Source organism: Rhipicephalus microplus, chromosome 6 (assembly GCF_043290135.1).
Source record: "Rhipicephalus microplus isolate Deutch F79 chromosome 6, USDA_Rmic, whole genome shotgun sequence".
In the NCBI taxonomy this organism is placed as follows: Eukaryota; Metazoa; Arthropoda; class Arachnida; order Ixodida; family Ixodidae; genus Rhipicephalus; species Rhipicephalus microplus.
The window spans coordinates 121,448,074-121,472,435 of NC_134705.1; positions in this window are offsets into that span (position 1 = coordinate 121,448,074).

Genomic DNA, 24,362 nt, shown 5'->3' on the forward strand with positions numbered 1-24,362 from the left:
AATTCATTGAAAAGCGCGCATTCCGCTAAGGAACGTTTTGAAATAATAAAATGACATGTATGGTTTCACAGAGTTTTCGTGAGGAAAAATTCAGGTGCCGTGAACTCAGTAGTCTTGGTGGGCATAAAAGAACTTAGCCTGAAAAGCAACGAAAATACGCGTGTTAGTTTGGCAAGTCGTGGCTATACTATGATTTCACAGCCATTATGCACGCATTGCTTTCAAAGAGGCCTATTACAGCACAAATTACGTCTTGTTACGTCTTCGTCCTAGAAGTGACGCATGATCACATTATCGTTCTGTAGGTTTATCACATCACATTGTCGCACTTTTATTTACTTAAATTAAGAGTAAACAGGCAGCAATTAGGAAGAATTACTGTTTGTTCAAAATTATCTTTGGGTAAGTATGAAATTAACTGTGAATTTTCGTTTTTGTTCTTTAAGATCCTTCTCCTTGCTATTATACCATTTGCAACACACGCTGTCGTGACTGTCCGTCCAGTTTACACAACAAGTTCCTAGAAACTCGCAACCCTAAACTCTGTGGCTTGCGTAACAACTACTCGTACTTTCGTAAATGTGCAGAAGGCAGCACAGTTTCGTTTTTTCTTACGTACTTTTTGATGTAAAGTTTTCTGCAAAACCGAATAGTCTCTCACGACGTGTTTCATGCAACACGGTGTAAGCTTAATCGTTTTCCTAAAAGTTCATTGCCATACAGATTTGGCACACTCCATTGTGCGTTTGTGAAAAAATCGAACAAGTTAGCCTCAAAACTTCGCATCACTCCTGACCAACTTACAGGTGATCACTGCATTTACTCATGGGAGTACGTACTGTGGTGGCCAAGACAACTATATTGGCAGTTGCACTAAATGCAACATTGTACATATATGTTAACCAAGAATGAATATTACGTTTTAAGCCATTGAAGACTGACCTAATGCGTGTTCTCCCTAAGAACGTTTGAAAGAATACACTGCGGTGGTGAAGATAACCGCTGTTTAGTTGTTTTAAAGAACGGGACAGCTTACATAAAGTTCAACAGTGTATGTTCTAACGTCAACATTATTATAGGCGTACTTTATGCGTTTTCTGCTTAATTTCTTCGGTTGGTACATACCGAATTGACAATGACCACCACATCGGTACATTTATTGAATGCAAATTAATGCATACAGTCCGGGATATCCAGAGGGCACACAGTTTGAGGGAGGGGCATGCACTTCCTCTCCCGACGTGGGTGCGGCCCATAGCCGACCCACCCTCTTGAAGGGCCTCGGCTGCTCAGGACAATTTGTGAATAAAGTTAGTTGGCTGACTTACTGAGCATCTACGCTTTAAACCCCAAGGTATTCAAGACCAAATTTAAGCTTGTGTCAGAAAATACGAAATGCCCGTGGAACAGAACACTGCGGTGGAAATGATGAGCATTTTTGGCCATTTGAAAGAATGCTACAAAATACGAAGAATTCAACTACCTACACTTCGAGGTTGGAAATAATTAAAGGCCGAACTTTTCTGTGTTCCCCTAAATTACGCGTATTGAAGTATATAGTGGGGGAAATGACGATCATTTAAAAGCCCAAATCAGTCTCGAAGGATAAAGCACTCAATGTGTACGTACAATGAAGCTAAAAAGCCACTTTATGCGTTATCCAAATTCTAAGGCCTCGATTTCTGGAAAAGAGAGGTCATGTTATAATGATCAAGATGTAAGCTGCAAACAAACTGCCGTGTGTGTGTCTGTGTGAGGGGGAGAAGCGAGCGTGAGTGTGAGCACCATCTGTAGACATGGCGGCAAATATGGAACACTCTTGTATGAGCCTGTGTGGTGTCACGTAGTACGTGACGCCATACAGGCTCATAAGCATTGAACGCGTTATTCTAAGGTCGTAGGTTCGATTCCTGCTCACGGAGTTATTTTTTCACCCACTTTTTTCTTTCTATTTTGCATTACATTATTTCTAATAATTTCCCCTATACAGTCCTTGGCATTATTGTCTGTTAGATCCCAATATTATCGTGTCAAAATATGGGAAAACGAACCTTTAGGTATACCATTCTTTTATTCATTTGCGAGTGTCTCGTACTGGCAGACTTGGTGCCGTTATGTTGTATACGAGGGACTATTGGTCAGCTGCCAGCTCGTAATAAGTTCACGTGCTACGTCACGTCACACAGGCTCACAAAAGAGCGTTACACACTCGCCGCCACGGCTACAGATGGCACTGACTGACACTATCACGTTTAAATTCACATATAAACACAATAAAGTGGCTTGGGCCATAGCCACCGTGATAGCTCAGTGGTAGAGCATTGAACGCGTTATTCGAAGGTCGTAGGTTTGACGTCTGCTCACGGCAAGTTATTTTTCACCCAATTTTCTTGCTTCTAACTTACATTAAATTAATTCGAATAACTTCCCCTCTACATTCCTTGTCTTTATTGTCTGTTAGATCTCATTATTATTGTGTCCAAACACGGAACAACGAGCCTTAGGTATACACTTGTTTCCCTTATTCATTAACGTAGGTCTCGTACTGGCAGACTTGGTGCCACTAGGTTGTATACGAGGGACTATTGGTCAGCTGCCAACTCGTGATAAGTTCACGTGCTACGTGACGCAACACAGGATCATAAAAGAGTGTTCCACACTCGTCGCCGTGGCTACATATGGCGCTGACTGACACTCCCACGTTTAAATTTCCATATACCCAATAAAGTGGCTAGTGGATAGTCGCCATGATAGCTCAGGGGTAGAGTATCGAATGCGTTATTCGAAGGTCGTAGGTTCGATTCCTGCTCAGGGTAATTTATTTTTTCTCCCACATTTCTTTCTTCTTATTTACATTACACTGGTTCTAATTTCTTCCCCTATACATTTCTTGTCATTATTGTTTGTTAGACCTTATATGTATATATGTAAATGAATAAATAAATAAATAAGTAAATAAATAAATAAATAAATAAATAAATTAATATATATATATATATATATATATATATATATATATATATATATATATATATATATATATATATATATATATATTTACGGGAAGGAGACTGACTCGGAGAGGTAGTCACCGATGTATTTACAGCCGGTTAGGCGAGCAGCGCCAGCCACACTAGCTCGTGCCAGTCTATCTGCTTTCTCTTCTTCAGCTCCATGCACTGGCACGTAGCATGACCCGCGGCGGCGGAGGCACCGTCCCGGTGCTTTAAAGGTCGTTATCTGACGCATTATTGTAGGGCTTGATCCGCGAGACGTGTACGATATCACTGGGCCGCATAATAGATGATGATGGACAGATGGGGCTGATCTCGTAGGTGATAGGTGTTACTTGACGCAATATACGGTAGGGTCCGTGTAATGAGACAGAAGTTTTTCAGATAGGCCCAGCCAACAATGAGGGGACCAGAGTAAAACGAGGGTACCGGGAGCGAAATGTGCGTCTCTATGTTCCGCATCGTACCGACGGCATTGGTTGGTTTGCGACGCCATCAGCCGAGTGCGAGCGAGCTGACGGGCATGATCGGCTCGCGCGATCGCGTCGCGGGCATACTCACTGGTGGACGAGGTGTGAGCTGAGATGGCTGTGTCCAATGGTAAAGTCGGCTCTCTTCCGTACAATAAGTAGAACGGCGAAAATCCCGCTGTGTCGTGACGGGATGAATTATACGCGAAAGTTGCGTAGGGTAAGGCAAGGTCCCAGTCTCGGTGGTCGGGGGACACGTACATAGCGAGCATATTTGTTAAAGTGCGGTTAAATCGTTCCGTGAGGCCGTTTGTTTGAGGGTGGTTAGCGGTTGTCAGTGTGTGTTGCGTGGAACAAGAACGCAGAATGTCGGCGATGACTTGGGATAGAAATGTACGGCCACGGTCTGTGAGAAGCTGTCTCGGAGCACCGTGAATTAATATAACGTCCCGTAACAAGAAGTCAGCGACGTCGGTTGCACAGCTGGTCGGTAGAGCTCGCGTAATAGCGTAGCGTGTAGCGTAGTCTGTAATAACGGCTATCCATTTGTTTCCCAATGTGGATGTGGGAAAAGGACCAAGCAGATCTAACCCAACACGGTAAAATGGTTCCGCGGGTATGTAAATTGGTTGAAAATGGCCAGCGAGTAGCAGCGACGGTGTCTTACGACGTTGGCATAGGTCACACGTGGCAACGTATCGGCGTACCGAACGAGCAAGGCCTGGCCAGAAAAAAACGGCGCCGGACGCGCTCGTACGTGCGGGATACACCAAGGTGTCCAGCTATGGGAGCGTCGTGAAGTTCGGTGAGAACACAGTGGCGTAAATGCTTAGGCACAACAATGAGAAGGTCGGGCCCGTCTAGTCGGAAATTGCGACGGTATAGCACACCCTTTTGAATTACAAAGTAGCGGACGGAAGCATCATTTGTGGAGGATTCCATACGGCTGATGATGTCAAGCAGCTCTGGATCACGCTTCTGTTCTTCCCCAATATTAAGGAAGTCGGACACTGACAAGATAGAGTTCTCCGTGGGCTCGTCAGTGTCCTCAGGATCGTCGACAGGGTACCGGGAGAGGCAATCAGCATCACGATGTAGGTGGCCAGATTTGTAGACCACCGAATAGGAAAACTCTTGCAGGCGCAAAGCCCAGCGACCAAGGTGGCCGTATGGATCTTTCAGAGAGTTGAGCCAGCAGAGAGCGTGGTGGTCGGTAACTACCGAGAATGGGCGTCCGTATAGATAAGGTCGAAATTTCGCCACCGCCCATACAAGAGCCAAGCACTCACGCTCTGTTATCGAATAGTTACGTTCAGGGGCGGATAGGAGGCGGCTGGCAAATGCAATAACGCAATCATGGCCATGTTGTTTCTGAGCTAGCACTGCACCAATGCCATGCCCACTTGCTTCTGTACGGATTTTCGTAGGGGCAGCAGGGTTGAAGTGTGCCAGGATCGGAGGGGTAGTGAGAAGAGCGACGAGAGTCGAGAACGCAGAAGCCTCTTCGGAGCATCATGAAAACGGGACTTCTTTCTTGAGGAGCTGCGTAAGCGGCCTCGCTATGTGCGCAAAATTTTTCACGAAGCGTCGGAAGTAGGAGCATAGTCCGATAAAGCTACGTACATCCCTCGCAGATCGTGGTACAGGAAAGTTTTTGATGGCGCTGATTTTTGCCGGGTCTGGTTGTACGCCGTTGGCGTCTACTAAATAGCCAAGCACTGTGATTTGATGGCGTTCAAGGTGACATTTAGACGAGTTGAGCCGCAGGCCAGCGCGACGGAAGATTCCCAGGATGGCTGAGAGGCGCTCTATGTGAGTTTCAAATGTTGGTGAAAAGACGATGACGTCGTCCAAGTAGCACAAACAGGTGGACCATTTGAATCCTCTGAGCAGGGAGTCCATCATTCGTTCGAAGGTGGCTGGAGCGTTACAAAGGCCGAAGGGCATGACCTTGAACTGATATAGGCCATCGGGGGTGATGAATGCCGTTTTTTCACGGTCCATTTCATCTACCTCTTTCTGCCAGTAGCCGGAACGAAGGTCTATGGAGGAAAAATAGTGGGACCCATAGAGGCAATGAAGCGCATCATCTATTCGTGGCAGGGGGTAGACGTCTTTTTTGGTAATTTTGTTTAGGTGTCGATAATCCACGCAAAAACGCCATGCACCGTCTTTCTTGCGAACTAGCACTTCAGGAGAAGCCCAAGGACTGCAGGATGGCTCAATGATGTCCTTGGCGAGCATTTTGTCGACCTCACTTTGGATGATGTGACGCTCGGCCGCCGACACCCGATATGAACGCCTATGAATAGGATGCTCAATACCAGTGTTTATTTGGTGGCTCATACCGGTAGCTTTCCCCAACGGACGGCCGCTGATGTCAAAAACGTCGATGTAGGACAGCAGAACCTGGTGGAGCTCATCAGTCTGCTGTGGCGTTAAGTTGGAAGTGATCATCGAAGTAATAGCGCTGTCGGAGCAAGTGACAGATTGATGTTGAGCATGGGGGTCAGAAGGGGCGGCCATCGCGAAAACATCTACCATATTGTCTTCTAAGGTGCAGAGCAACGCCAAAGAGATCCCTTGTGGCAAAACTTGAGGTGTCAAGCTAAAGTTGACAACTGGGAGGCACGTAGAATTTCCTGCGACGGACAGAATGGTGTGCGGTAATGTAATGCCATGGCTTATGAGAACATCGGTGATAGGAGTCAGAACATAGTCACCATCGGGAACTAGTGGTATTGAGACGAGCTCTATGTAGGTCAGTGTCTGTGGAGGGAGGCGCGCGTGTCCCGTTGTGCAGAGGCGACTCGGCCGTTGTGTAAGATGTTCTGTTGCGGGCAAGTGTAGACGGAGCGTACTGGTCGAACAGTCTATGAGGGCAGAATGCGTGGACAGGAAGTCGAGGCCTAAGAGTACGTCGTGGGGGCATCTATCAAGGACGGTGAAGAGAACAACTGTGTGTCGATCCGCAATGCTCACACGAGCGGAGCACATTCCAACGATAGATGCTATTCCACCATTCGCAACACGGACGAACTGAGTGGTCGCAGGTGTGAGAACCTTCTTAAGCTTGCGGCAAAAATCTCTCGTCATCATGGAAAGTTGGGCGCCGGTGCCGACAAGAGCAGTGACATGTACGCCGTCTACTTGTACGTTTATGAGGTTCCGTTTTGTCGGTATTGTCAAAAGAGGATTTTTGGTCTGTCCGAGCGATGCAGCGCCACCTCCGGGGGCTGCAACGCTTAGTTTTCCGTCGGGGAACCTCGTGTGAAGGGGGGGGGGAAGATGGTCGGCGGAGCTGTTGAGAACGAGACTGGTGACGTTGGGGGGATGGAGAGCGGGAGTAGCGGTGTTCAGAAGCAGGTTCCTGGGCAAAATGGTCGCGGCTGGTCTCATGGCGATAGGCAGGACGTGCATAGAAGGGACGAGAGGACGGTTGTGCAGGAGGACCCCAGCGACTTCTGCAATGGCGAGAAATGTGCCCGATTCTGTGACCCGAGAAGCATATCGGCTTGTGATCGTGTGTTCGCCATGCGGAAGGATTACGGAACGTTGAGGGAGAGCTGGTCGGGAAGGGACGCGCAGGCGTGTATCGGGGCTGGTAGTCGGTGCGGGGAGGCGGTGAGATAGAGTGAATTCCCAAGCTGGCGATTTCCTGCCAGACGACTGCTTGAATGAGAGGCAACGTAATAGGCGGAGAGGGGTCAGGGGACGTTGGTCCCACCCTAGCTGGAGCAGTCGCTTCAAGCTCCCGCCTGACGATTCGCGTCAAGTTGTCACAGGTGTCTGGTGGATGATATGTGTCGAGACACGAGGACGTTGCAGTGGTGTTCAGGAGGCGCTGGAACTGATGGGAGATGCGTCTGCTTTTAGCTTGTTGGAACCGGCGGCATTCTTGAATGATCGCATCAACAGATGACACATTGTTGAATACCAACAAGTTGAACGCATCGTCGGCAATACCCTTTAGGATATGCGCAACTTTTGAGCTTCAGACATATTTTCGTCAGCTTGGCGGCATAGTGAAAGGACAGCCTGAATATAACCAATGTAGGGCTCCGTGGAAAATTGTGCGCGAGTCGACCACTCATTTTTCTCAGCTTCACGACGACCAGAAATGTTGCCAAAAAGCTCACAGATCTTTGCCTTGAAGCTATCCCAGCTTGTTATGTCATGCTCGTGGTTATCAAACCAAACACGAGGGGTTCCGTCGAGATAAAAGATGACGTTTGCGAGCATAAGAGTGGGATCCCACCTGTAAGTGGCGCTGACGCGTTCGTAGAGGCGTAGCCACTGGTCAACGTCGGAACCCTCGCTGCCCGAGAACACGCCGGGGTCATTGAGCGCGGGAAGCGTCACGAAAGTTGTCGCGGGCGCTGGGTTGACAGGTCGGGCAGAAGGGGGAGCGACCGGAGAGGATGTAGCCGAGTCTTGAGTTGTCATGCTGTAAGCCGCGAGGGAGCGTCCACTTCGGAGTTCCGTGGCGAGGACGGGGATTGCACAACTCCACAAAATATGTTACGGGAAGGAGACTGACTCAGAGGGGTAGTCACCGATGTATTTACAGCCGGTTAGGCGAGCAGCGCCAGCCACACTAGCTCGTGCCAGTCTATCTGCTTTCTCTTCTTCAGCTCCATGCACTGGCACGTAGCAATATATATATATATATATATATATATATATATATATATATATATATATATATATATATATATATATATATATATATATATATATATATATATATATATATATATATATATATATATATATTACGCAGGCATCATGGTGACAGTGGCCGGAGTCTTGGCGTTGAAAATAGTCAAGTAGATGTAGATCCTCCGTGAAAACAGTAGCTTTGGAAGCGTTAATTTCGACAGCTTCGGTCAGAGTCTGACAGTCAGAAATGAAAGTGCAAGCTTTTCGCTTTCACAATAAATACGTTACGCGAAAAAAGGGGAAAAAACAACAACAGCAAAGGCAGAAAAAAAGACAAAATAATATTGATAGATCCCACATACAGTGGGAATCGATGATATGCAAAGCATGAATGAGAAATGTTGATATGTCACTTTAAAATCAGCACAGCGTAACGAGGTGGAAGTAAATGATGCCGTACATGACTTCTGTGTCATGATTATTATGTTTGAACGTGTCGTTTACCTCCGTTGTCTATTCACGTCACGTGATACCAAAAGTATGATATGTGAGCGTGGTATGTTGTCACGTTCTTACATGACATGCTTGTCAGAAGTATCATGCTTTCACCAGTCATATAATTATTTATATATTGACATCCCGTAATACCAAGTTCGCTGTATGTGGATCTAGCAAAACGGCCCTGAGCGCATCACGAAGGGCCCAATATACCCCAATGTAGCGTTGACGCACACGAACGCTGGGCACAGCGACGTTACGTTAGCAAAACGCGAGTACTCTATAGTCGGATGCCAGGCGCGACCAGCATCCGTCGGCGTGGCTCGACGCCAACCGGCGTGAAATGCGACATGCTGCATTTCGCACCGATGTCATAAAGTAACATTACTTTATGCCGATCCATTACCGAGACAACACTACGTCTCCCTCTTTTAATTACGGAGGGACGCCAGGCTCGCTGAAATGCGCATGCGTCAAAGCATTGCAGTGTGGCACGCACCTGTAGAATTATGGCAGGACCGCCGCCTGGCGTGGCAACGTCGGCATGACGCGACCAAGTGAACGGCGGTGAGCACGGGCACCGCGTCATGTCGAAACGTTTTGGCGCCTTGACTGTGGCATGTAGTCATTTTCTCACGTGATACGCATTTTATGATGACTATGTTTGCACCAGTCACATGCCTTCGTCCTCCACTGGCATCACGCAATACCAAATGAGGCATATGTGCCGCTAGCGAAATGGCAGCGAGCGCATCATGAGTGTGGCCAGTAGTCATGTTGTTACATGACACGCATCTCATGTTTATTCTGTTTGCACCAGTATCATACCTTCGTCATCCATTTACGTCCCGTTATACCGAGTTCGGTATATGGGACGCTAGCGAAACGGCCGCGAGCGCATCATGAGCGTCGCAAGTAGTCATGTTGCTCCATGACACGCCTGTCATGATTTACATGTTAGGGTCTGTCGCTTGTGTTTGCCATGCAATCATGTCACACTATACCGTTTATGCAACATGCCACATTAACGAAACCACCGCAAGAGCGGCACAACCATGAATTGTAAATCATGAGATTCATGAAATACATATCATGATTTTCATCTTATGACTATTCAAATATCTTCTTCATACAGTCATGTTATGAAATACTAAGTTTGGTGTCGACACCATTATCAAAGCGGCCAGCAGTACTAAAAGTTGTTGGTGGCTAGATAAATAGTTACGCTCAAAGTCGCCAACTTTCGCTAAGAAATGCTTTGCATTAAAAAATAACCTAAACAAAAAAGTCACAGCTTTGGCGCAATGGCGAAACAATGAATGCGATAGCAACAATTTGATAGGGCACGCGCAGATTGGAAAGCAGATCGAAATGTGCCCGGCGTTTCTGGCGCACTACGTACTCGCAGGTACGGATGCATGTGAATAAGCGTCTCAGCTGTTACTTCGCTGAGTCTGAAAAGGGCGTGCTTTTCGCTAATAAAGACTGCAATGATTGCAGTGTGACCTTTGTGCGCCTGGTAACTACAGCAGAATCAATCCACGTAAAGCCCGAGGCCAGCCAAGGCGTACGATCCTCCTCTCCTCGCCACTGCGAGATAAGGGCGCGCGCCGACGTCGACGTCAACGCCGGCCGCAAAAACCAGCCGGGAGTGTCCATATCATTGCCATCGCAATGAAAAATTCAGGGGTCACTTTATTAGGCGAGAGGCGTCGTGAGTGCTTATTCTCTTGGAAGCATTGTGTTCAGTGTATTTGGGTGGCGATTCCTTTATTTTAGACGGTGGCCGGCCAAGTGAAGGGTTCGGGTGTCGCAGAAGCTTTGTCTCTTTTGACTGACCATCACGAAGCAGTCGTCGATCCCCTAGGCCTAGGCTGTAGTGGCACTGTCGGTAGGCGTCTGCCAACCCTCTGCCAACCAGCCCTCTATATATATATATATATATATATATATATATATATATATATATATATATATATATATATATATATATATATATTATATATATATATATATATATATATATATATATATATGAGATCTAACAGAACAGTAATGCCAAGGAATGTACAGGGGAAGTTATTATAACCAATGGAATTTAAATAAGAAGAAAGAAAAGTGGATGAAAAAATAACCAGCCGTGAGCAGGAATCGAACCTATGACCTTCGAATAACGCGGTCGTAGGTACGATTCCTGCTCACGGCTGGTTATTTTTTCATCCACACTTCTTTCTTCTTATTTACATTCCATTGGTTCTAATAACTTCCCCTGTGCATTCCTTGGCATTACTGTCTGTTAGATCTCAATAATATTGTGTTAAAACACGAAAAAACGAGCCCTTAGGTATACACTTCTTTTTCTTATATATATATATATATATATATATATATATATATATATATATATATATATATATATATATATATATATATATATATATATATATAACGCCGGAGACGTGATGGCTATACGATGAACCATTTATTTGTCTTCGTCTTCCTCCTTCTTTACTACTCCACCACACTGTTCTCGTGTGGTTCGTCACACGCTTCCCCCCTCTCCCGAGAGGGACGTAGATGTAGGGGCGGATCATATCGTTTAAGCCTCCCTACATGAACGATGTCAGTCTGGCGACTGAGTGGAGCCACGCCGTGGTAGATCTCGTTGTTAACTGCCTAGATCTTGCGTATGATTGTACAGAATCCTTCTATGATTGTGCCAATTCTGCCGTGGTTCAGGTGCCAAGGTGTCTCATATAGTACAAAGTTTCCCACTTGAAGCTCTAATGAAAGGGACTTCTTGTCATATCTGATCTTCTTTACCTCGTGATATGCCACTGAATTGCGGACTGCGTTTGTACGAGCTTCCTGTAGATTTTCGGCAACATCTGAAAGGAGATAGGGATAGAATGGTGGGCCGTACATAAGAAAGCAGGGTGGGTAGCCTGTGAGTTCGTGAGGCGTACTATTGTACTGATCAACAACGTCAGAGAGGAGACGTGGCCCCGGTTTTCAAAGTTCGTCGTTGATCTTGCATCGGAGGCGAGTGACGATCGTCAGATTAATGCGCTCGTTTAGACCATTACACTGCGGGCGTTGTGAGCTTGTTGAAAACTGATGAATATTGTTGTGTTCGAGGAACTGCTTAAATTTCCCGACAGTGAATCCTGTGCCGCGGTCAGAAAGGAACTTCCGAGGCTTTCCAGCAGCGAAGATACTCTTCAGGCAAGAGATGCAGGCGTCGCAAGTCTCATTCTTGTGTGCGAAAGCCCACGCATAAAGGGTGGCATAATCAACGGCTAAGTGAATGAATCTTTCGGATGTGCTGTAGTTGCCAGAACCTCCAATAGTGTCCATGGCCAGAAGATCAAATGGTTGTTCCACTGGTGGCAAAGACTTTAGGGAACCAAACCGTTTCGTCTTTGGCTTCTTGGAGCGCTGGTTAGTATCGCAGTGCTGTATGTACTCGCTCACGTCGGTGAAGATGTCGGGCCAATAGTACTGTGGAGAGAGAAGCCGCAACGTCTTCTTTATCCCGACATGGCCGAAAACGTCATGTGCTTTTTGGAGAAGACTAGAGGGCAAAGGCACATTGACTTTTCGTATTCCTCGCGTGTCACTATACACATTCTGTTCTCAATGGTATGCTTTCTGGGGGTTTGTTGTGATGCTCTTGGAGTTGCTCAGCAGATAGAAGTTGAACTATCGGGCTTCGAGATAGTGCATCAGTTTCAGTGTTGTCAATGCAATAGTGCATCAGTTTCAGTGTTGTCAATGCACTTTAGGTGTTTGATGTTCACGTCGCACAAGGAGAGTTTCAAAGATCACCGGAAAAGTCGGCCTCGGGGATTCTTGATGCTTTTAAGAAATTGCAACGCTGCGTGGTCCGTGATCACAGTGAAAGGTTTCCCGTGTAGATAGCAGTGCCATTTATCAATGGCGTGAATAATTGCTAAACATTCTAGTTCTGTGATGGCGTAATTAATTTCATGTTTAAGTAACTTCCGTGAATAATACACAATTGGATGTTCTTTACCTTCATCTTCAGCCTGCTTCAAGACAGCGCCGATACCTCTGTTGGATGCATCGCATTATAACACACAAGGCTTAGCGGCATCATAGATATTTTAGGATGGACTCTGCTGTCACGCATTTGTTGAGCCGAGTGAAAGCCAGCTCACACTCCGAATACCAGTTCCATGTGGCGTCTTTGCCGAGCAGGCGTGTCAGTGGGTTAGCAATTTGACTGAAGTGGTCGATGTATCGACGGTAAACATTGACAGTGCCGAGCAAACGCTGCTACTCTTTAGGGCGTGATGATGTCGAAAACCGTAGGATTGCGTCCACGTAGTTTTGTTTTGGAGTGACGGTGCCATGCGAAACCTTGTGTCCCAGGTACTCAATGGAGGTTCGAGCAAATTGACATTCTTTTAAATTTCAGCTTGATTCCTTCTCTTTGGAAAGTTTTTTAAACGCCCTCTAGATGCCTCAGATGGTCTGGAAACGTGTCACAGTAGAGAACAATGTCATCTAAGTAATTTGTGTCGTTCTGCAAACGGTGTTTCGATAATATTTGACAGCCCGTTCGAACGTGGCCGGAGCATTCCGAAGATTAAAAGGCATGACAAGCTACTCGTAGTAACCGGTACGTGTGACAAACTCCGTTTTCGGAATGTCTTAAGGGTGAATATTCACGTGCCAGTTCTCTGACGTTATGCCTAACGTCGAGAAGTACGTTGATTTCCCCAGAGAATCGAGAACGTCGTTGATGCGAGGGATGGGCTGATAATCAGGCACTGTCAATTCGTTTAGCTTGCGGTAGTCGATGCAGAACAGCGTGCAACCTTCCCCTTTTTTCTCTGCCAGAAGGGCCGGCGCAGCGTATGAGGAGGTAGATAGTCATATGACACCTTCCTCGAAAAGGTCGTTGATCTGTCTGTCCATTTCAACGCTGTCAGTTTCTGAGCATCGATAGAAAGCTCTACGAATGAGAACGTCGTTGGTGAGATGAATGCGATGCATTTCGCCATTGATGTACCCAATGTCCGTCTGTGACTTGGAAAAAATGTCATCGTATTTGTGGATAAGCTGCTTCAATGCCAACTGTTGAGTTTTATTTAGATGTAGTACATCGCAGACTTTAACACCTTGCAAAGACGCGCCCATGTTAGCCGTGGCATGGTTTTGTGTACGAGAATGAAGGATGTCTTTCCCTTGGCGTAGAGTCATGGTGTCAAGGTCCAGCGACAAGTTAAAGAGGCAAGCACTATCCAAGCCAAGAAGTAAGTTGCTCTTCATGCCTTGTAGAATATGAGCCTGAATTTTTGTTGTCACTTTTCCTATCTGTACCTTTAGATGAACGCGACCTAAAGTTTTGGTAGATGATGTGACTTGTTGAACTGAGATGCACGAATTCCTCATTAATTGAGGGTGAAGTGCCTTCAGCACTGCTTCGCTGATATAGGTAATTGTAGCTCCAGTATAAAGAGTAGCGCTGACAGGGTACTCGTTAAGGAGGGCATAAAACTGAGTTACATGAACTCTGCGTCGCCCTTCTTGTTTACATGGTTGTTGGAGAGGGTGGAAATGCTTGCGCGTCATGGGCATTCATTATGCCAGTGCATCTGTCGGGGTAACTCATCCATCGTGCAGTGTTTGCACTCGCGCATGGGAACTGTGTATTCCGAGCTGATGGAAGGCGCTGCAACTGGGGCACGCCATCGCAACGATCACGGTCATGAGACTTCCCCTGTTTTCGCAGGTTTTTGCCCTTGCGATAATGACTAGCCCACTCGTCGTCACCACGGTTCCTACTTCTGCATGGAATCTATCCTGGTCCGATCTTGGGTTTCCTGCGATGACTCCAATGCCTGAAACCTTCGACGCAGTGACCCTCGGATCACAGCTGAACACTGAAACCAAAAGCTACCCTCCACGTTTGGTGACTGATTGCGATTTCGGTGGGCAACATCGTGCTACCAGGCGTGCGGGTGATACGCCCCTCCTACAAAAGCCTCTGTCACTCTGGAATCAGCTGGGGCACGCCGCCGCAACGATCACGGTCATGAGACTTCCCCTGTTTGCGCAGGTTAGTTATTTACCGTACGCCATGAGCGTTCATTTTGATGACCGTTATGTTCTTGCGGTGCCGTGCCCTTCAATCGGCCTGTGTGGTTACCTATGTGGATCGTTATGCAAGTCGTTGTACTTGTTACGTATCGATTTTCACCTTGCTAGTCTTTTGCTTCTGATGTCAGGAGACGTTGAACTCAACCCTGGTCCTACTAGCAAAAACTTCTCCAAGTCCCTTGAAACTATAGCCAGTGCTATTTCCCGCCTTGAACAAGGTCAAAATGCTGTACTGGCGGAGCTAACTCTTATTTGTGCTGATAACTAAAACATAAAAAGTATGATTAGCAACCTCGCCGCTCGAGTTGATGCACTGGAAAGAGTGGCTCAGATCAGTGAGCCTGTATCGGACTCTAACACTAGCTCCACAATCACTAAACTTGCTTCTGAAGTAAGGGAACTAGCTGCAAAGTGTGACGACTCGGAAAATCGCCAGCGTCGCTGTAATCTAATATTCTTTGGAATGCCAGACGCGGAAGGTGAAACATGGGCCAAGTCCAAACCGCGAGTTATGGCTTTTTGCTCGGAAATTCTCAGCGTAACGCTTGACAGAGACGCAATCGAAAGGGCCCACCAGCTGGGCCATTTTCAAGGCACTCAGAACCGTCCGATAATCGTAAAACTTCGACGTTTCAAAGATAAAACTAGAATACTTGCGGCTGGATCCAAACTTAAAGGCTCTAATTTCCAAATTCGTGAAGACCATTCTTCTCGTGTTCGTCTAGCCTGTAAGAATCTTTACTTGTTTGCTCAAGAAAAGAAACGCCCATTTAAAATTAGGTTTGATAAGCTTTTCATGGAAAATAAACAGTTTACGTACAATGCTGATGCAGCAACTGTTGTCGAAGTAAAGTAGCAATTGCTACATGCTTCCACGAATTCAGTATCTAATAAAGCTGCACCTGTGCCTTCTCCGCCCCATTCACGTTATACTTTATCGGTCCTACTTGCGAATGTGCGCAGTTAACCTGCCAAAAAAAGAAGCTATACAGGCACTCCTACTTGACAACAACACCGAAGTAGCAATTTTGCTGAATCGTGGCTAAATGAAAACATACAGAGCAACGAAATTCTACGTGATTTTGGGTCCTTCACAATTTACAGACGTGATAGGGTTGAGAGAAGGGGAGGGGGAATTCTGGTTCTAGTCAAATCCTACTTGCACTACTATAAGGTAGATATAAACAGCAGCTATGAAATCCTCTGCATTGATCTGCCTGTTGCCTCGGGTAATCACATACTGGTCCCCTGCTATTGACCTCCAGACTTTGACTATGCTTTTATTAAGGACCTGCACTCGGTGATAGTTGATTTGAACTCCCGATTTCCTCGTGCAAAATTCTTTCTGTACGGGGACTTTATTCTTCCCAATATAGACTGGGCCAACCTTAAGGCCTCTTCCCGGCTATCAAATGACTTCATTCAATTTTCCCTCCTATTCAACCTCACGCAGACAATTAATACTCCGACTGGTGGTGACAACATACTCGATCTTGTCTTCGCTTCTCACCCCGACCTTATTCACTCACCTACGTGTATAGATGGCCTGAGTGATCACTGTACCATATTTTTCAACCTCTCTATTCCAGTGCCTAGGCATAATTCACGGAAGAAGCTCATACGCGACTACAACAAAGCCAACATCCACGCAATCATTATCGAATTGGTAAGATTTTATAGTTTCTTGTCTCAAACGGCCATCTCCAGAAACGTAGAACAGAATTGGCTACTGTATATACAAAAGGTCTTGATGCTAATCGAAGAATACGTTCGACTAGTGTCTGTTCGCTGTGACGATGACAGTCCTTGGTATACAACTTCTATGAAAAAACTCTCACAAATGAAGAAACGCCTTTTCCGCGAGGCAAAACGTAGCATTTCTCCATCGAAAAGGGACGAATATTTCACTTGCCTTCGGGAATATACTAGCGCGCTGAAAAAAGCCAAAAAGAAGTGTTACCGTGAAGATCTCCTAAAAATCATCCGCGACAAACCTAAAAAATTTTGGAACATTATCAATCCAAACAATTTAGCGCAGAACATTTCCCTGTGCAATCCTGATGGCTCAAGGGTTCCAGCTCAGCAGCGCTCTGACTTGATGAATTCTTACTTTTCCTCAGTCTTTTCTAATGAGCCGTAGGGCAATATCCCCTTTGCCTCCAGGTATAACTTTCCCCAGATGCCATCCATCACCATAAATGCTGAAGGTATCCTAAAAATTATAAACCAACTAAAAACATCGAGTGCCCCTGGTCCTAATAACATACCCGCAAAGCTACTAAAATTCACTGGAGCTATTTCTAGCCACATTCTGCAAATCATATTCTCTCAGCCCCTCTCCGAGGGTATCATACCTGCGGACTGAAGGGTAGCCAAGGTAAGCCCAGTATTCAAATCAGGTGACCGTTCTAACCCATCTAATTATTGTCCTATTTCGCTGACATGCATTGCCTGCAAATGCCTCGAGCACATTATTTATTCGCACGTTGCCCACCACCTCGACTACAACGGGTTTTTCTTCAAAAATCAGCACGGCTTCCAATCTGGTTTGTCCTGCGAAACTCAGCTCTTTGAATTCACTGCCGACCTCCACCTAAATTTCGATTCTCTATTTCAAACTGACGTCACATACATAGACTTTTTTAAAGCTTTCGATCGTGTCGCTGATCAACGACTAATAAACAAACTCTGCTGTCTGATGTTGGACCCTTTAGCCCTGTCATGGATCCGATGCTTTCTATCACACCGATCTCAGTTCACTGACATTGCCGGTCTTCCCTCCACTGCTGCTCCCGTTAGATCCGGTGTCCCTCAGGGGTCAGTACTCGGCCCCTTACTCTTCCTCATATATGTGAACGATCTACCATCAAGAATTTCATCATCCATTCAATTATTTGCGGCCGATTGCGTCCTTTATCGCCGAATAACCATCCCTGACGACCCCGAAAATCTAAAAAAATGACCTATCCCTAATTGAAAACTAGTGTTCACTCTGGATGATGCAGACCAATGTTTCCAAATGCGAAGTCATGCACGTATCTCGCAAACAGTCTAACTCGGAACACGTCTACAATTTAAACTTAACGACGTTGGCGTATGTTGATAGCTACGGGTACCTTGGCGTGCTTATTTCTAACACTCTCACGTGGTCGGATCACATCACACACTTAGTTGCTGACGCATCAAAGAAGCTTGGTTACATCCAAAGAATGTTATGCCTATCACCTCCTACACTCCGTAAAATTGCGTACGTAACCTTCGTTCGTACGAAGCTCGAATACGCGTTGTCTATTTGGAGCCCTCACCAAACCTATCTGATTAATCTGTTGGAATCCGTTCAGAATAGGGCTGCCCGGTTCATTACGTACAATTACGATCACTCATCAAGCATCACTTTTATAAAGAAGTCTTTAGACTTGCAGAATCTAGCTGACAGACGTGTACTTTCTCGACTTCGTTTATTTCACACATTATACTATTATTTTCCTCACTTGCATTGTTCTCTCTTGCTTTTTCCCGCCCGCTATTCTCGCCGGCTATTTAATTCCAGAAGCCTCCAACGTCTTTTCGGTACGACCGTTGCATTAAATAAGTCATTTCTTCCTGTCGCCATCGAGGAATCGAATAACTTACCGGAAGTCATTGTCTCAAAGCGTGACTCGTGCGCATTCAAACAACTACTAACAGCTCACTTAAACTTGGAAGCCCATTAAAACTCTACCACTGTCACTGTATTTTGCGGTCTTGTATGTGTAAATTTTGTGCGCGCATGTTTTTATACTTGTATAAGTACATTTTCTGTGCGTCCGTTCTCGGATCCTGCAAAAGTATTGCTCGTGTGTTTGTACAACTTTCTATTTTTTCTTTGTTTTTGTATTTAAAAAAATTTCCCCCCCTTATGTAATGCCCCTAAGGGGCCCTTAAGGGTCAAATAAATGATGATGATGATGATGATGATGATAAACTTCACTCTCTGCATGGTTGACTCGAAACGAAGGGCAACTGCAAGCCATGCCGCTGGTGTAGGCGAGGTAACCTCAGCAAGTGCCTGTTTCATAAGCGCAGAAAGGCCCCCGATCAGCCCTGATATAAGGTGTGCGTCCTTTAGGTCGGTGAGGCGTCCGAGAGGCATTTTTTCATTATAGTATTCCTTAAGGCTCTGGCCTGGTCTCAACCGGTAATGAATGAATTGACGGAAAAGATCCGTTACGCCGCTCGTAAAGTGTTCCTTCATGTGTTCAAACCGGAAAGCCTCACATTCAAGGTAATCGGAGAAGTAGCACAGCTTGTCTCGCTCCGTTTATGCTGCGGCCGGAGTTCTCACCTCAAAGAGCCACAGCCACTAGTCAAAGGGAACGTCCTTAGATGCTCCTGAGTACTTCGGGATGTTGATGACTTTCTTTGATGTCGCCTTGATGAAGGGCATGGTAAATCTTGTCGACTAGTGTGAAGATGCAGAAGACGTGATGGCTCTAGATGAACCATTTATTTTTCTCCGTCTTCCACCGTTCTCGTGTTGTTCGTCATATATATATATATATATATATATATATATATATATATATATATATATATATATATATATATATATATATATATATATATATATATATATATATATATATATATATTGTGAGCGCTGACTATGTACTTCATCTTCATCTGTATGACTAAACCATTGTAGTGATCATCATCGTATGTCACGCGGGCTGGCTCTCTGGCTCGTGCGTCTGGATTAAGAAAGGATAACCTGGTTGCTGCCGTACCGGACGTGGTCTCATAAGTGGTGGAGCGTGCTTTGGTTCCCACGTCCTCCTGCTCTACCCGTCACCCCTGGAGCTCCGGTCTGGTCGACGGTTGTGCCCTCAAGCAACAGCAATGGCAGAACCCAACCCGCCCACTGCTGCAACCGCTCCTTCTCAGCCACTTAGGCTTCACTACACCGTGAGTACCTCTCATCGAGACCCTCCGGTATTTTCCGGCCTTCGCAACGAAGACGTCGAAGAATGGCTCGACAGTTATGATCGAACCAGCGTTTGTAATTATTGGGACGAGGCGCACAAACTGCGCTACGTTCCTTTTTACCTCAATGGCGTCGCTAAAACCTGGTATTACAACCACGAGAGCGACTTCTCCAATTGGTCGGCCTTTACGGGGCATCTCCGTCAGGTATTTGGCACGTCTGCAGGATGTTCTGTAGTAGCGAAACAGAAGCTCGCAACCCGCATTCAAGGGGACGACGAATCGTATACGTCCTACATTGAAGATATTCTGGCTCTCTGTCGCCGAGCACAAAATGACATGACGGAGGCCGATCGCGTCCGACATCTACTGAAAGGCATCAACTCTGTGGCCTTCAATGCTCTCGTGATTCAGAATCCGACTACCGTCCGGGACGTCATCACTACATGCCAACGCCTGGACGCGCTTCATCCCATGCGCCTTCCACACGCCTCCTGCGACGCTCGCTTTACCAAAGAGCATGAATTGCGGGCCCTTATCCGCACAATTGTCAGAGAAGAACTTCACGGCCTTATTCCAGGCAACCCTACCGTTGCGTCTGTCCACACACCTCCTCCCAACCTGCGAGAGATAATCAAGTACGAACTGGCGTCAATGACAAGCGCTGCACATGCCCCGTCTCCTGTGCGCTTCCCAGTGCCTTCGTACGCAGAAGTTGCATCGCGGGCCCCTGCACTAGTTCCAACCGTGCCTGCGGACGTCGGATGCGACCATGTGGCTGCGATGACAACGCAAGCGCCAAGGCCACGCCACTATTCTACATGGTGTCCTCCCCGCCCCATCTGCTTCTACTGTGGCATAAGGGGTCATATATCCCGTTTCTGCTGCCGCCGTCAGCAGGATGAACGACGTGGTTACTCAGCTTACGAGAGAGACTTTTTCCCGAGACTCGATGAATACGATCCCGCACCGTATCCATCCACCTTCCGTCAGTCGCCCTCTCCTCCACGGTCTCATGCTGGGCCTCATCCGTCTCGTTAATCTCGCCGCCGTTCTCCGTCACCGTTTCGGCGTACGTCATCACCCTTGCATCCCGCTCCGATCTCTCGGGACTCGGAAAACTAGAAGGTGCAGTTTTTGGAGGGGAAACTGCTTGTCGTCGGAACGCTACAACTCCTCCATCTCGTCCAGCTAATTTACTGCCTGTTTCTGTGGAAGGTGTTTTTGTTGACGCCCTTATAGACACTGGAGCCGCAATTTCGGTAATTGATCGTGAATTGTGTTTTCGCCTGCGTAAAGTGCAAACTCCTTATGCCGGTCCCATGTTATGCGGTGCTAATGACAGTCCAATTCGCCCGACCGGGTTGTGCACTGCTCGTATTCTCATCGATGGAATCCGTCATCACATACAATTGGCTGTGCTGTCTTCGTGCGCTCATCAGATAATCTTAGGCTGGGACTTCTTGTCAGCGGCGTCTGCTGTAATTTCGTGTGGTCGGCCCCTCATTCGTATTACGGACACTGAGCTTTCTTCTGCTGCCGACCTTTCGTCGCCCAACATTGTGACATCTGCGGATTTCCTCCTGCCTCCCGGACGAGAACGTGTCCTTACGATCAAGTCACGTGACATTCTAGATGGTGACGCTGTAGTTGCTCCTTGCCAGCGCTGCATTTTTCGAGGGATCACCATCGCATCTTGTTTAGTGCGGTTCTCCCGTGGTTATGCAAGCATCACGGCCTGCTACACGATGCCAGAACCACTTCTTTTGCCTGAGGGGACCACTGTTGCCAGCATTACCGAAGAAGCACTGCTTTGTGTCGTCACTGGTTCATCTGCTTCGTCATCCTCAAAGTGTATGCCAGCGGAAGATGCATTTCCTGCTCTCAAGGCCACTTTGTGTGAACATCTCAACCCAACGCAAACGAATGCCTTGCTAGCGTTATTAATGAAGCACAAAACTTGCTTTGACGTTTGTTCCGAAGGTCTGGGTCAAACAACAGTGACCGCCTATCGTATCGACACCGACGGATCCCGTGTGATTCGCCGCCGCCCTTACCGTGTGTCGGCTTCTGAGCGCAAGCTTATAGAAGAACAAGTCAACGACATGCTCGCGCGCAACGTCATCAGGCCTTCGACAAGCGCATGGTCTTCTCCTGTCGTACTAGTGAAAAAAAAGGATGGCTCGGTACGGTTTTGCATTGATTACAGATCACTCAACAAAATCACTCGTAAGGACGTCTACCCAATGCTTCGCATTGACGACGCTCTTGATACTTTACAAGGTGCCGGGTACTTTTCAAGTCTTGACTTGCGCTCCGGTTATTGGCAGATTCCATTGCACGAGTCTGATAAAGAGAAGACTGCGTTTGCTATGCCAGATGGGCTCTTTGAATTCAATGTAATGCCTTTCTGCCTGTGCAATGCCCCAGCCACCTTCGAACGGATGATAGACACGGTACTGCGGGGATTAAAATGGAAGACCTGCCTTTGCTACCTGGACGACATTGTCATTTTTTCGTCGAGCTTCTCACAGCACCTGGAACGGCTAGACGAAGTCCTCACGTGTTTAGCTAATGCCGGTCTCCAGCTCAACACTAAGAAGTGTCGGTTTGCCAGTCACAGCATCAAGGTATTAGGTCACGTCGTCAGTAAACATGGCGTCGAGCCCGATCTCGACAAGGTTGCCGCGGTGCTGCACTTTCCTACACCAACCACACAGAAAGACCTCCGCAGCTTCCTTGGCTTAGCGTCGTATTTCCGCCGCTTTGTACGTGATTTCGCTACTATTGCGGCTCCTCTTCACAAACTTCTGACCACGAGCGCACCCTTTTTCTGGTCGGATGACTGCGAAGCTGCTTTTCACACCCTCAAGCGATGCCTCACATCACGGCCAGTGTTTCGCCATTTCGACCCTGCAGCACCTACTGTGCTACACACTGACGCAAGTGGACTTGGCATCGGTGCTGTCCTTCTTCAGCGGAACCACGCTTCCGAAGAACAAGTCGTGGCCTACGCGAGCCGTACTCTGTCACATGCTGAGCGAAACTACAGCATCACTGAGCAAGAATGTCTCGCCATCGTGTGGTCAATACAAAAGTTTCGTCCTTACTTATACGGCCGGCATTTCACAATAGTGACTGACCATCATGCTCTGTGTTGGTTATCGTCTCTCAAAAATTTGTCGGGACGCCTTGGCCGTTGGGTACTACGATTGCAAGAGTATGACTACAGCGTCACATATAGGTTGGACCGAGAGCACCCAGATGCCGACGCTTTGTCCCGTTGCCCGCTCTCGCAGAGCGCCGAAGTGTCACCTTCCATCTGTTCGTCACCGCCCGCCAAAGTGACCAAACAGACGGCTGCTCCTTCGAAACAGTTAGTTGCCTCGGCGGACCTTCTTTCGTCCACAGATCTCGCCTCGCTCCAACATGCCGATACCTACTGCCGCACAATCATCGATCGGCTCACTGGCTTATCGCGTGCTCCAAACAGCCGCCTAAGACGACAACTTTCCCGTTTCAAGCTTCAAGAGGGAACATTATGTCGGCATATTTACCATCCTCTCGGTAACCAATGGGTTGCCGTCATTCCTCGCTCACTTTGTCTGGAAGTTCTACAAGCGTTTTATGACGATGCGACAGCTGGCCAGTTAGGGTTCCACAAGACCTACGACCGCCTCAGGACTCGCTGCTTTTGGCCTGGCCTCTCCACTTCGGTCGCCAAGTACGTCGCTTCCTGCGCGTCATGCCAGCACCGAAAACGTACTACGTCTCTTCCCGCAGGGCCACTGCAACCACTGCCGTGCCCATCCACTCCCGTGCCCATCCACTCCCTTTGAATTTGTGGGCATAGACTTATACGGACCTCTTCCGCTTACGTCAGCCGGTCACCGCTGGATTGTTACTGCCGTAGACCACCTTACTCGCTACGCGGAGACGGCAGCTCTTTCATCTGGTGCTACCTCTGAAGTAGCCGATTTTTTCCTTCGCGCCATTATTTTACGACATGGTGCACCGCGTGTGCTCCTTAGTGACCGTGGCAAGACATTTCTTTCACATGTCCTTGCTGAAGTTTTAAAGGCCTCTAACACTATTCACAAGACCACATCAGCGTATCACCCAGAAACTAATGGTCTGACTGAGCGTTTTCACCGAACTTTGTCCGACATGATCTCTATGTACGTGCAACCACCTCACAAAAACTGGGACACAATACTTCCTTTTGTCACGTTCGCATATAACACTGCCATACAGCGTACAACGAATTTCAGCCCGTTTTTTCTCGTGTATGGCCGTGTACCGACTTTTGTTCTGGACACCACCTTTTTGTCCACATCTTCCAATTCATCTTCATCTCTACCGGAAGAGTTTGCCGCTCGCGTCGCCCGCTGCCGTAAAATCGCCCGTGCCAACACTACTACCATTCAGGACAAGAGAAAAAACGACCTTGATGCGAGGCGTCGAGTTGTTGTGTTCCGCCGAGGCGACGAAGTCCTTTTGTGGACACCTGTTCGTGTACCTGGGCTCTGCGAAAAATTTCTTCACCGGTATCTCGGTCCATACACCGTCCTGGAACGAACATGTGAAGTCAACTATCGCGTTGCTCCTGTCAACGCGGCTTCTGATT